Below are 13,984 nucleotides of genomic sequence, written 5' to 3'. Positions count from 1 at the left end.
ACCTAAGGGAAGCTCTTGGACATGGACACCAGGAGACCTGTAAGAGCAGCATTACTCATGATATTAAAAAATGAAAACAGTCCAAATGTCTGTGAAAAATAAGGTGAATAAACTATCGTGGGATATTCACTGGAACAGTACATAGGAGTGAAAATATAAAAACTAAATCTATGCCTATCGATACGGGTCAATACTAAAATCATAATATTGAGTGGAAAAGGCAAGTTACAGAGAATCCATGTGGTGTGATTCCCTTAATATAAAATTGACGTTCAGGACATTTAGATAATATATTATGTAGAGTACATGCATGCATAGTAAGATTATAAAGAGAGTCAAAGGAATGATCACCATGAAGCTCAGTAAAATAGGTACCTGGGAAGGGGTGGGTTGAACAGGGTTGTGTTGAGGGGGCACACTGGCAGCTTCAAAATACTAGTAATTTTTTTTAAAGTGTATTTATTTTGAGAGAGGGAGAGGGAGGGGAAGAAGGGAGGGAGAAAGAGAGAATCTTAAGCAGGCTCCATGCCCAACAAGGAGTCCAACACAGGGCTCTATCCCACAAACTGTGAGATCATGACCTAAGCTGAAATCAAGAGTCGGCTGCTTAACTGACTGAGCCACCCAGGTGCCCCATCTTCGATTTCTTAAGCTGGCTGGAGGGTACACACGCACATTTATACATTTTTTAAAAAACACATAAATCTGTCTGTGTGTGTAACTATGCATGCCATACATAGAGGGTATGCATACCTTTGATGCATGTTATAATTTGTTTAAAAGTCTTCATAAAAATTTAATTAAAACTTTCAACAGTTGTCGGGGCGCCTGGGTGGCTCGGTCGATTGAGTGTCCGACTTCGGCTCAGGTCATGATCTCACGGTCCGTGAGTTCGAGCCCCGCATCCGGCTCTGTGCTGACGGCTCGGAGCCTGGAGCCTGTTTCGGGTTCTGTGTCTCCCTCTCTCTCTGCCCCTCCCCCGTTCATGCTCTGTCTCTCTCTGTCTCAAAAATAAACAAACGTTTAAAAAAAAAACTTTCAACAGTTGCAAATTAATTTTTGGTAATCCAAAGAGCATTTTCGTGGTATTATGACAACTTATTAATGTGCTAGCACCTCAAGAGTATGTTCTGGGTCTGAGCTTCTTTGTATCTCTGTATACAGCAAGACACTAATGAACGCCAGTGATGTGCTTTTAGATCCTTTCGGCTGTATACTGCAAAATTTTGAAATTAACATTTTCTGATTGCTCTAAGAAAGAGATTCACAGATGCTTGCAAGGTCCTTATGCAGACCTGGGTCTGGCCCCCATGCAAGCATTAAGCAGTGCACAATATGTGTCGTTGAAACACAGCATGGAAAAAAAATCTGTTAGATCTTAACTTTTTTCTCCTCTCAGGCTTATGGCTGAAGAACTTCCCTTAGCCCATCTGACAAATGAAAATGGGATAAGTGACAAATTTAAAAATCTTTCTTTTGTTTTCATGATTTATTCCTATCCTTGTTCTTCCTTTTCTGTTTAAAATCATTTTAAACAGAAACTTACATCTTTTCAACACAGACACCAAACTGATAGGCTGAACCGCATGAAAATTTTTTTACCCAAGGAACATATTCTAGCCCAAATTTTTCTAAACTTCAGCCATTTGAAAATCCCTTTATGATTTTTGACATCACCATTTATCACATGCCCTATGACATAAGTAGTACTTTTCTTTTAACTTAATTTGACTCACTTTTGCTATCTTTACCTCACTCTAAAAAAGAATATTAGTCAAATCAGGAAGTTGATGTGCTATTTCCGTTTTATCTGGTATTTATGAAAAAGAATCATAACTGTTACTAATTTTAAAAGTTTGTCCATATAACACATTTGACCAAAAGTCATTCTAGGTGTGTCCATGTGCTACACTTTGGGAAAATCTAATAAAAAATTAGAAAGACCAAAAAAAAAAAAAAAAGTCTACGTCTCTCCCACCTCCTCTGCCCCAACAGTACATGCTCAACACAAGGGTAACTGGCCGCCAGCTCCAGCCTCAGCATTTGCCAGAGTGCCAATCTTCTCCTTTGTCTGCACAATGTTTCCCATTTGGGTTTGCTTTCTGCCTTTTATTCAGGATGGCCATTTTTCTGTTGCCCAGCTCATTAGAGAAGGGGGTAAATTTATGCCCTGGGAAACCGACACTCCTGCAGCTGCAATGCCAGCCGGTCGGCCAAGATAAAGTAGCAGAGCAGGATTAACAGACTGGTGCTCAAGTTCCCGTTTATACATGCGCCAAGTCACTGGGGGCATGTGTGGCTGCTTTAAAAGTGGGTTGTCAGCCTCCCCATCAGCATCCTGCCAATAGCAGGGTGACAGAAGTCCCCATAGTCTTCTGTGACAATCCAATTCACATGTTTCCTCAGTGATCATCAACCACTTGGGCTTAATTTGCTCACATTCTCCACCAACTTTCTAGCCGGGGCATGCCTGGCTTATTAAGCCCTGTTTCTTTCTTCATGGCATGCCGCATCTCTGATATAGTTTGATTAAAGAGCTTTTTTTTTCTCTTCCTTTTAGCTGTTCTTCAAGGTCAGATGGTTTAGATATTTCCAGAAGGCTGCCACTGCCTCTTAGTCCCACACATGTGTATGTGATGCCATTGGCAGGGGCTTCTAGGCGCATGGCTGGGCCCATTAAGGCTTAGTGAAGCCTGAAAAGGAGAATCAATGTTTCATTTACATCAGAAGGCTCTACATCTCATCACATCCTGGTGGACACAGACAGTACAACATCTTAATACTAATCAGCTCTCTCTGACATTGAATTCTAAGGATCGGTATTTTGAAAACCAACAGTATTAGCTCTGGCCCTCCCCTCTCCTCTCAGACAATCATCTGCCCCTTGCTGGGCTGTACAATTTGACACTCTTGTTCAGCGACTTCTCACTCATTAAACTGATCAAGATACAAAACTTGTTAGTTAATTTTTCATGCACTTGGGGATCTGGTTGCATATTTTAATGATCTGCTCTCAGAATGTGCTGATCAAACCGCATATTTTGTTGATTTGCTGTGACATATCCTTAACCACAGTGTTGCTCACACAGGGTCTTCGGTGATGTGAGCTGCATCCGAGAAGCGAGGAGTGGATGCCGTGTGTGCTAATTGAGCCATGCAGCTCCGCCGAGGCGTTAATGTGCTCTTTACTGATTGATCTGAATAATAACCATTTGGAATTTTCATACTCTGTACCCCAGGGCTCAGATGGTATCAAAACCAATATTTACTAACGTTGCATTTGTCCTAGTTAGACCTTAAGGCACTTTTCTCATACGCTTAAGGTTTGGTCATGAAAACTGGAGACTCCACACCACCACCTCCAACACCCACTCACACTCACCCACACCCCCCCCCCCCATATACTCTGTGCATAAATGAGATGAACAAAAAAATCAGGGAATAATTCAGAATAATAACAGAATATAGAGTAAAGCAGAGAGATAACAATCTTTAGCTAGACTTTCTGGATCCTGTTGATGTTGAGGGCTTAGAATTGGCTCTATACATTTGGAAAATAAATAGTCCAACCTCCTGCTTCTGTCCCCAAATCACTGACTCCAAAATGAGTCCCTCAGATAAAGTGGGTGCTGTGGGAGCCCTGCCAATGAGCAGGAAGAGCTGGGCTGCCGGGGCCTCTGTTAGTAAGCCAGGGGACCTCTTGTCCAGACCCTCCACTGGGCTGTTCACATCACTGTTGGGAAATAAATAGGATCTCCAGACTTCATTTTCCATTTTTTTTTTAAAACATATGGGACAGGCCATGGGCATCTTTAATTTCTAAATTCTATGAGGTAGTAGGAGCCAGGTCATGGATTTTTAAAATATCTCCACCAAGGGAAAGATTTTATATTATAGACTGATAGATTTTGCTTTAATATGCTACCAAAACATCAAAAATTAAAATGGGGTTTGAGAACGTGAGGTTGTCTTCTCAGGATATCAACAATAAGATAGCATAAGTAAACATGATATTCAGCATGCCCCAAATGCCCTATAAAGGGCCAAAAAGCAAATAGTTCGAGCATTCTGGGTCACGCAGTCTGTCACAACTACCAAAATCTTCCACTGTGGTGGGAAAGCATCCTTAGAAGATATATAAACAAATGGGCATGGCTGTATAACCAACAAAACTTTATGTACAAAATCAATCAGCTGGCCAGATTTGGTCCAAGGGCAGTACTTTGTTAACCATTGGTCTAGAAAATTGTCCTATCATCCTTCAGTTTACTCCTCTGTAAAATGAAAACATGAAAACATGTACCTGCCTTGTGAGGGTGTTAGGAGAATTATATGAGTTAAATAGTACTTGAGTACTTAGAAGTATGACTCACACATAGTAAGCTCTCTGAAAATATTAGCTAATTTTGCTACTACTAGTTATTACTTTTGTTACTAGTAGTTATAATGTGATTATATAATTCATTTAATTCATTGTCTTGATCATTCAACTAATACTTATTAAGCCTCTACTCTTTGTTATTTCCTATGCTGGTCTGAGACTTCAGGGGTGACCTAATCAGACAGAGCCTTCTTGTCATGGAATTCAAAATATGGTGGGCATCAGAGATGAGAAAAGGGATCATTATAGGTCATGACAACTTCTTTAGACAGGCAGAACCAGGAGCACAGAGTAGAGACATCTGATCAAAACACGGGACACCAGATGAGGCTTCCAGGAGGAAGTGGTGGCTGGACTGAAATATGAAAAGCCAGTAGGACTTTGTGAGTCCAGGGGATCATGAGAGGTGAAGGCCATACTGGGAAATGTAGGGGAGAGTGTTTAATTAGAGGAAACAGGCTGAGAAGAGTTAAATATAACTGGATTACGGAGTGGATGAAAGTAATGAGGAGAGAGACTAAAGAGTGGCAGACCTTCGTGAACCATCTTGAAGGTTTGAGGTTGATTCTAAAATGAAGCTTAGATGGTTTAAGTGGAGGAATGACATGGTCAGCTTTGTGCTCTAGATAGAATACCCAGCAGCACATGGAGAATGGATTGGCATGTAAAACTGATGCTAGGAAAAGCAGGAAGAAAACACTAAGAGAGGGCAGAAGTATGTGACCAGGGAGGAGAGAGTATTAAGACAGAGGATGGTCAGTTGTTCGGAGCTTTCTAGAGAGGTTTAAGAAAGATAAGGTCTGTAATAGACACACGAAAAGATGCTCAGCATCACTCATCATTAGGGAAATACAAATCGAAACCACAATGTGATACTACCTCACATCTGTCAGAATGGCTAAATTTAACAATACAGGAAACAGATGTTGGGGAGGATGTGGAGAAAGGGGAACCCTCTTCCACTGCTGGTGGAAATGCAAACTGGTGTGGCCAGTGGTCTAGAGTGTGTCCACTCTAGAAAACAGTGTGGAAGGTTCCTCAAAAAGTTAAAAGTAGAATTACCCTACAACCGAGCGATTGTACTCTAGGTATTTACCCAAAGGACACAAAAAATGCTGATTTCAAGGGGCACATGCACAGTGACATTTATAGTAGCACTATCAACAATAGCCAAATTATGGAAAGAGCCCAAATGTCCACCAACTGATGAATGGATGAAGAAGGCGTGGTGTATATGCATATGTATAAGTGTGTGTATATGTACATATATACATATGTATATGTGTGTGTGGACATGCATGTGTGCATGTTTGTGCATGTAAAATAGAATATTACTCAGCCACCAAAAAATGAAATCTTGCCATTTGCAACAACATACATGGAGCTAGAGTGTATTATGCCAAGTGAAATAAGTCAGCCAGAGAAAGACAAATACCAAATGATTTCACTCATATGTGGAATTTAAGAAACAAAACAGATGAACATAGGAGAAAGGGAAAAAAAGAGAAGAAGGCAATCTATAAAACAGATTCTTAATAATAGAGAACAAACTGAGGGTTGCTGCAGGGGAGCTGGGTGAAGGATTGGCTAAAGGGGTGATGGGTATTAAGGAAGGCACTTGTGGTAAGTACTGGGTGTTATATGTAAGTGTTAAATTACTATATTGTACACCTGAAACTAATATTACACTGCATGCTAACCAGCTGGAATTGAAATAAAAACCTGAAGAACAAACAATAATAACAAACAAAAAAAGAAAGATAAGGTCTGAAGACAGATCATCAATGGCCCTAAAGAAAGCATCATAATAGAGTGATAAGGGCCAGACTAGACAGTAAGGACCATCGTCACTGGCAATAGGCACAGAGATCTATTTCAAGAAATTTGAAAGAGAAGTAGAAATTGAAAGGTAGGTAAGTATAGTTGGAACCAGTTAGAGAAGAAAGTATATTGGAAGCTAGTGATGAAGGGGCAGAAAGGGAATAATTGATGGAGTAGGGCACTGAAGAAATCTCCGAAGAATGAGATCCACAGCAGAATGTAAGATCAGCCTTGGCAGAAAGGAAGGGCCACATCCCCCTGAGACACAGAAGAGAACATCTACAATGACAACAAAAATTAGTTCACTGTGGATAAGGAAGGGCCAAGAAAAATTACCCTAGAACTCCTTCTAAAGTAAAGGACAGAATATGATTCACTGAAAGTGAGAAGTGGCACCTTTGGGGCTGGGAACCTGAGGGCAGAGGAATAAGTCTGACTCAGACACTATGGGGACTGTGAGGGAACAATAAGAAATGAATAAAAAATTTGAAACAGGCTCAAGGTCCCAGATCCGATTTTGAGAACACAAAAACATGATGGAATCTAATAGCACTATTTGGGGATGTGTTTCCCCCAAGTAACACTTGTCATCCCAGATGAAGAAAAGACAAAAAAGAAAGCGCGAGTCACTCAGAGGTGAGAACTGGCAGGTGGGAACCGCAGAAAGCCAATGAGGAGAAGGATTGTGGGTGCTAGAGAGAGTGCTGTGGGGCCAGAAAAAGTATGATTCTGGCCGAGGAGGCAGCCACGTGAAGCCAGAAGGATGGCATGGAGGCTGGGAAGGTCATGGAGGTCCAACATCAATATTAGAATCGTTAAGCTCATTTTGTTTCATTCATAACATTTACTAGAATTAGTTTCCAAAGCTCACTGAACTATAATTCCGCGACATGAAAGAACAGGAGACATGAGGGAAGAGTCTTCCAAAGGTTGGCTAGTTGAAATGGAACTCCCCATCTGAGACCTGTTTCACAGAAGTTGGATTTCAGATCCAGGCTGTGGACTTCTTCACTGAATGAGAGAGATGTGCAGAGCCATCCATCAGCATAACTCCCGAGGTCCCTCCCTGGAAAGGAGAGCCTTCAGCCCAGCGCATGGCCCTCAGACCCAACACACGCCACCCCGCCTCTCTTCCCTGCTTGAGATTCTTAGTTTCACCACTGCTCCTTGACATTTTCAAATACTTGAATTTTTGGCGGTGCATCTGAGGGAATTAAAAGACAAATACTTTTTTGTTTGTTTGTTTAAATCAAGTTTCAGAAACCTTCCTTATAATTATCCTGCTATTCGTTTGTTTGCCCGTTGGCACCATGTTGTCACTTGAATGGAAATAGTTACTGCCCTGAGAGTATTCTTTTGTGTCCTCCTGGAGTACGACTTTTCTGGGTTCCAGTGAATCTGTGCCCTTCCCGTGGCCCTGGCTTAACTTCCCATGTATGCCTTAACCTGTCACTCACAGCAAGGTGACCCCTGCCCCAGCCACCCACCCAGCCAGCCCTGACGGACCTGTAGTAAAAACGGATTGGTCACACTGATCCAAATGTGTCTGGACACCTTTGGTGACACACACACAGCAGATGAGCAGGGTGGAACCCGGCGGACCACAGCTGGGGTACCTCACAGAAGGGTTCAAGCATCGCCAGTCTTGCAACTTGCACAGAGCCACAGAGCTTCCCTCTGTAGTTGACAAATGTCTATATCGGGAAGCCATTTTTTTTAAAACAAGAAATGTGAATGTCTTTCTCCGATTTGAAATGCACATACTGGCAGGTAGCAGTGAGAGCTATTTTCGTATAGCAGTCACTGTACTCAAAACACTTTTTATACCTTATTTCATTGCCTCTTCACAACAACCCTGATTTATAGCAACAACCAACAACCAAGGTGCTGTTGTTAATTCTGCTTTACAGGCAGGGTGACAGAAGCTTCGAGAGCAGCAAAATGACTCCCCAAAATCACACAGCTACTTCGGGAGCCAAGATCTGAACCCACGCAGGCGTTGCCCAGAGACAACACCCTCCTCCACCACTTTACAATTCATTCCGTGGCTTTTCTATTTATTATTCATCATAAATGATTCAAGTTTTCTAGAACCTAAGGCTGCAAGCTTAATTGCCCCAGGCTCTCCTTTCCATCCGGCTACGCTCCTTTTATTTGTTGAAGTGCCTTCTTCCTTACACAGCTCTTTACAAAATGTGGTCCACAGCCTTTTATTCATTGCCTCCTCAGGTCTCTCCCCACCTCAGTTCTCACAAGATCTTGAAGGCGACGCTGTTTCCTCTCCACCGTCCTTATTCACATCTTCCACAAGGGGGCGCATTCTGACCACAAAGCTCTGGATGTGCCTGCCGGTCAGCTAAAATACAACCAGTGTCACCCTAATGCCTTCATTCTGCTGCAAGAAATGGCTTTATTCAAGCTACAACTCCTCATTGTTATTTCATGGAGGGGGGAACAACAGTAAAAAAGGAAACCATATAATTTTTGTGGACTGTTTCTCCATAATTCATTCACTGGGTTTCTATGTTAAGTTGTATGGAATCCATTAAGCAGGATATTGAAGCTTATGAATGGAGACCTAGTAATTCTTCTTTAATAAACATGAGTTACTTGTATTTCTTAAACTTTATTAGGCACTTACTCAAAACATTACTCAAAACTGCTTGTTAATAATATGAATGATGATTTTGATTCCGTTTGCATTATTAGTATTTCTAAAGGCCTAAAATACAAAGTCTGGACTATTCATTAAGACTGAGAAAACGGCTGGCATTTGAATGTAAATCTTTGTGCCTGAGTTTAATTCCATCTTGACACTTCTCACCAAACCGTGTAAGGAAGGTAGGTGTGCTACCACAGGGACCTTTTTGTATAGCTGAGGAAACTAATGCCTGAGGGGACTTACTCAGAGCCTGAGGAGGGGGTCCTATCTGAGGAACAGGGATCCTTTGATTGGTTCCCTGTCTACTGACCCGAGCCATCACAAAGAGTAAAAAAAAAAAATGTAAACACACGTCTCACTTTGAGGTAAAGCTGACTGTGCCCTCTTTACCTGCCTGACCTCTAACTGGGCATCCAGCTTAGTTCCAGACCCTCTCTTCTTTTCCCTCACATTCTTTCCCTAATGGACCTTGTCCATTTTTGTAACATTGAAGACCATTTGTAGAGTAATGAATCTCAAACTTCTATCTCCCCAGAGCTCCCCTCTGAACCCAATTCATGTCTAAATACCTTCCTGACAACTCCATGCAGACAGCTTCTTGCCATGTCAAACTGAACAGGTCTTAATGTAGCAATTGATTTCCCACCACAACCCCAAAAAGGCATCACCTTTTCCCCAAGTTCAAGAAATGGCCTAGCATCATAAAACCAGACCCTGGGGGGGGGGGGAGTCATCCTGACATCTACCTTTGCCTCACATGCATCAGCCATTCCTCTTGACTCTATATTGAAAAGGTATATCTTATATTTTTTTTCTGTTTTCTTTCCATTTCACGTTCCACTTCAGTTCAAGATTCTGTCATCTCTGGCCTGGACCACTGTAGGAGCTGCTCACTAGACCCCCACTCCTAGTCTTGTCTCTATCTCTGACAATCCAGCCCCCACAATTAGTCTTCTTAAAATGTAGATTTGACTCTGATTTCTCCTAATTAAAACCCTTCGATGGCTTCTCATTGCACATAGAATAAAATTCCAACTCCCTATGAGGGTCTTAAAGGGCCTATAACCTTCCCAACTTTATTACAATAGTAATTCCAGGCAGCTGGCCTTCTATGGCATCTGGAACAAGCGATGCTTTTCCACACTTTGGGACCTGTGGGCTGGCTGTTCCTTCAGGCCTCTCCTGGCCATCCTATGTAGGTAGGTCCCCCTGGTTGCTCACTAGCATCCTATTTATTTCCTTTTTAGTGCTTCTTGCAGCCTATAATTATTTTATTAATTTCTTTGCTTGCTTCTTTATTATCTCTCTCCCCAACCATGTAATCCCTAACCCTGGCTCTGTCAGTAAAAATCACCGTCCACAACATAGGTGTCCAAAAATATGACTATTTACATATTTCATTTTTGTTTACACATTCCCATGATACCAAGATAGACAATTTAATCTAAGTCAAGGTGGACCCCCATCCACTTCACTGGGGTTGTACCCAAGTTGTGGAGGAATTACATAGGCGCCCCCTCAAGATCTTCCTGTTCTGTGTCCATACTAGCACCTGGTTGGATACCTGTTCCTTCCAAGCCTCGGGCAGTATCTCACAAAGGCTATCAGAGAGACCTCCTCTTCCTAAACACAAGGCCCTTCCAACCAGTTGTTCTCACTACTATTTTCAGCAGGTGCAAACAAATTATTCTACAGTTCTGACACCATGCTGGGCCCCGGGCAGTCTGCAGTACGGGCTGGAGCTTGGTCTGTCTCAGTCTGACTCTTAGTCATTCCTACTTGGGGATGGGCACAGGGACCCCTTTCTAGGACCCACCGACATCTGCACTCTTACTGCCTTCCTCTAATTCCTCTATTGTCTCAGCTCAGAGAAACTTTTCTTAGAAGGAACAGGAGACAGATAGATAGAAGGCTAGCTCTTATTTTTGAGGTCCCTCTCTCAAACATCTTCTCTATATAGTGCCCTACGTGTTCCTTTAAGGGCCTAATCTTTTGAAACTCAGAAGCAAAGGGAAACTTTGTTCTCTGCTTCCTTTTTTTTTTAAGTTTATTTATTTATTCTGAGAGAGAGAGTACATGAGTGGTCGAGGGGCAGAGAGAGAACCCAAGCAGGCTCTGTGCCGTCAGCACAGAGCCCAACATGGGGCTTGAACCCATGAACCATGAGATCATGACCTGAGCAAAATCAAGAGTTGGATGCTTAACTAACTGAGCCACCCAGGCACCCCTACTCTTTCTGTTTTCATATCACTTTCCGAAACCTCTGAACCCAGAAAACCCTAACTGGCCAAATTGGGGGAAAGAGCTGAACAAGGAGGGGGGAAAAACTTTTTTTTAATAAAGTAATGGTTCAAAAATATTTCTCTATCAAACTATTATTGTGCCTGGTACATTGTTGGGATAGAACAGGTATTTATAACTTTAAAAGTTAATAAGTAAATGACTGAATAAATATATGCTCAATGTCAGAAAACTTCAGTTGGGTAAACAAAGAGGACAGAATACAAATTAGGGGTCCAAGTCTTATACTTCACCCTCCTGATGAGCATTTGATCCCCTATAGCTCACTTAATTATACTATTCCAAGCCTTCAAAATAGAGACAGAATTATGGTTGATGTGGCTAAGAAATAACGATAACCACTTTGCAGTCTTTTGAGCTCCTTATAATAAAATATAAGAATGTAATGCTTTATATTCTTTACAGAAATCAGTTTATTATAACATCTTCTCTATGAGCAAAGTATTTGCCAGGATTCTTCCATTAAACTGTTTTATAACCTCTTTTACAAGACAATGCAAACTATGTGTTTGCATTCATAAGTTTACTTCAAGGTTTACTCAGAATTTAGATTTTTCTAAAAGTAGTTCAGATTGAAAAAAAAAAGAAATATTCCACATTAAATGATCCTTTATCACTGGCACATATAAAAAAGCCAAAATACTGGAAAAAAGTAATATGGCAGTAACTACGAGGATATAAAACGTATTTGTCTCCATGAGGTTACATCTATGCCTTTTTGCACCAGTTTGCTCATCTATAAAATGGGATTAATAATAAGTAATACCTACTACAAGGACTCATTTTGGGGTTTCAATGAGAAAGTACTATAAAATACGTACCTATTGCAAGGCCCAATAAGTGTTAGCTTTTATTACTATTTCATAATAATACAATAAGCTTCTTTGTCACTTAACTACTGCTGCATAACAAATCATCTAAAATTAGTGGCTTAAAACAACAAATGGTCTCAGAGATATGCTCAGAGATTATGTGGGCCAGGAACAAAATAGGGCACAGTGGGGACAGCTTGTTTCTGCCTCGTAACGTCCCAAACTTCAGCTGGGAAGACTTGAACATCTGCAGTGACTAGGGGCTAGAGTCATCTGAAGGCTCATTCACTCAGATGTTGGACAATCAGTGCTGGTAGTTTTCTAGGATCTCAGCTAAGCTGTGGGCAAGATCACCCACAGGTGGTCTACTTCCTCGTGGCATGGTAGCTGGACTCCAAGAGCAAGCATCCCATGAGAGAACAGTGGAAGTTGTATCATCTTTTGAGACTTAGCCTTAGAAGTCACATGGCATCACTTCTGCCACAGTGCTAGGCTCACTGAGATTCAAAGGGTAGTAATATAGACACGCCCTCTTAATTGGAAGAGTGTCAACATCACATCGTAGGAAAAGCATGTAAAAAGGGGGATCTTGTGTGGCCATGTTGAAAAATACAATCGTCAGAGCTTCTAAATTGAGAAATGTTGTGACATATGCACATTATTCTTGCTATTTGTCATTCTTGAACAAAATTGTGTTTCGTAAATGAGGAGTAATTTAATAGGCATGATTTATAACATTAAAGGGCTTTCTGTCTATGGAACGCCAATCATCATCATCATCATCATCATCATCATCATCATCTAGTAAAAGAGGACTAAAAGAATGTGTAGAGTCTACCAAACTGTTCATACTGTGAACTTGACAAGAATTCACCACCCATGGCATATGACTAAAAATACTACCACACTTGGCATAGCTGCCATAAACAGATGCCCTGATCAAGACCGTGTAGTGTTCTGAGTAGCCCATAGCTGGTAGTTAGCAATCTTGTGACTACAGAAGTGAAGTTGCACTCTCTTCTATGTGATTGATCCATGCAGTTGGTCTGAGAAGAAAGGGAAGTGGCCCTCCATGTGGGACCCTGTGTGCTCCCTAAGTCAGGGTAGCTGAGGAAGCAAATTTGGGGGAAAGTAGACAAGCATCTGAGTGGAAGCCTGGGTAGTATCCCAGGTGGGTTGTGTGGTAATGGTCTATCCAGTTTCTCTTTCAGGTAAAAAAAAAATCTGATTCCAAGACTTTTGAAATCCTAGAAAGCAAAAACAAAACAAAACAAAAAAACAAAATCAAAACAAAAACAAAAATGAAGGAAAACGAATATACAACTACCAACTTTTAAATATTTAGTAAGTTAGAACATTTTTACCAAAAAAAAAAAGCCACAACTAAAAATTTTCTTTCTTCTTTCCCCATCATTTCATAGGAGAAAGGGTGTTTCACACACTTTTCCCACCTCCACTCCCACTCCATCTCCAACAAGGAATGAGGGATTCATGGGGGGTGGGAGGGAGGGGAAAGTGGGTGACGGGTATTGAGGAGGGCACCTGTTGGGATGAACATTGGGTGTTGTATGGAAACCAATTTGACAATAAATTTCATAATAAAAAAAAAAAGGAACGAGGGATTCTTCAGTAGATCATTATCTCAGAGTATGAGCCAGTTTTTGAAACGGAATAAACGTAGTTTTATGAACAACTTCCTACATGGTCCATAGCTTTCTCATTTTGATTTGGACTAGTGAAAATTCTATCATGCTCCTTTATGGGAACAACGATTGGTATTTGGGAGCCATTTGAGAAGGGGACTCCAACTCCCTGGAGGGAATTTGAAATATAGCAGCAGACTCACCACTGGAAAGAGTTGTCTATAATCACTGTCTCCTGTCCTTCACCTTACCTTCCTCTTTCATGATTAGGGGCTTCCCTCCCTTGTCACTTCACTGAAAATGGTCTGGATGAGGTCACCAGTAACTTCCTTGTGGTCCAATCAAAGGGACACTTCTCAGACAT

This window comes from Felis catus, chromosome C2 (assembly GCF_018350175.1).
Source record: "Felis catus isolate Fca126 chromosome C2, F.catus_Fca126_mat1.0, whole genome shotgun sequence".
NCBI classification, from domain to species: domain Eukaryota; kingdom Metazoa; phylum Chordata; class Mammalia; order Carnivora; family Felidae; genus Felis; species Felis catus.
This window is presented reverse-complemented; position numbering follows the sequence as displayed.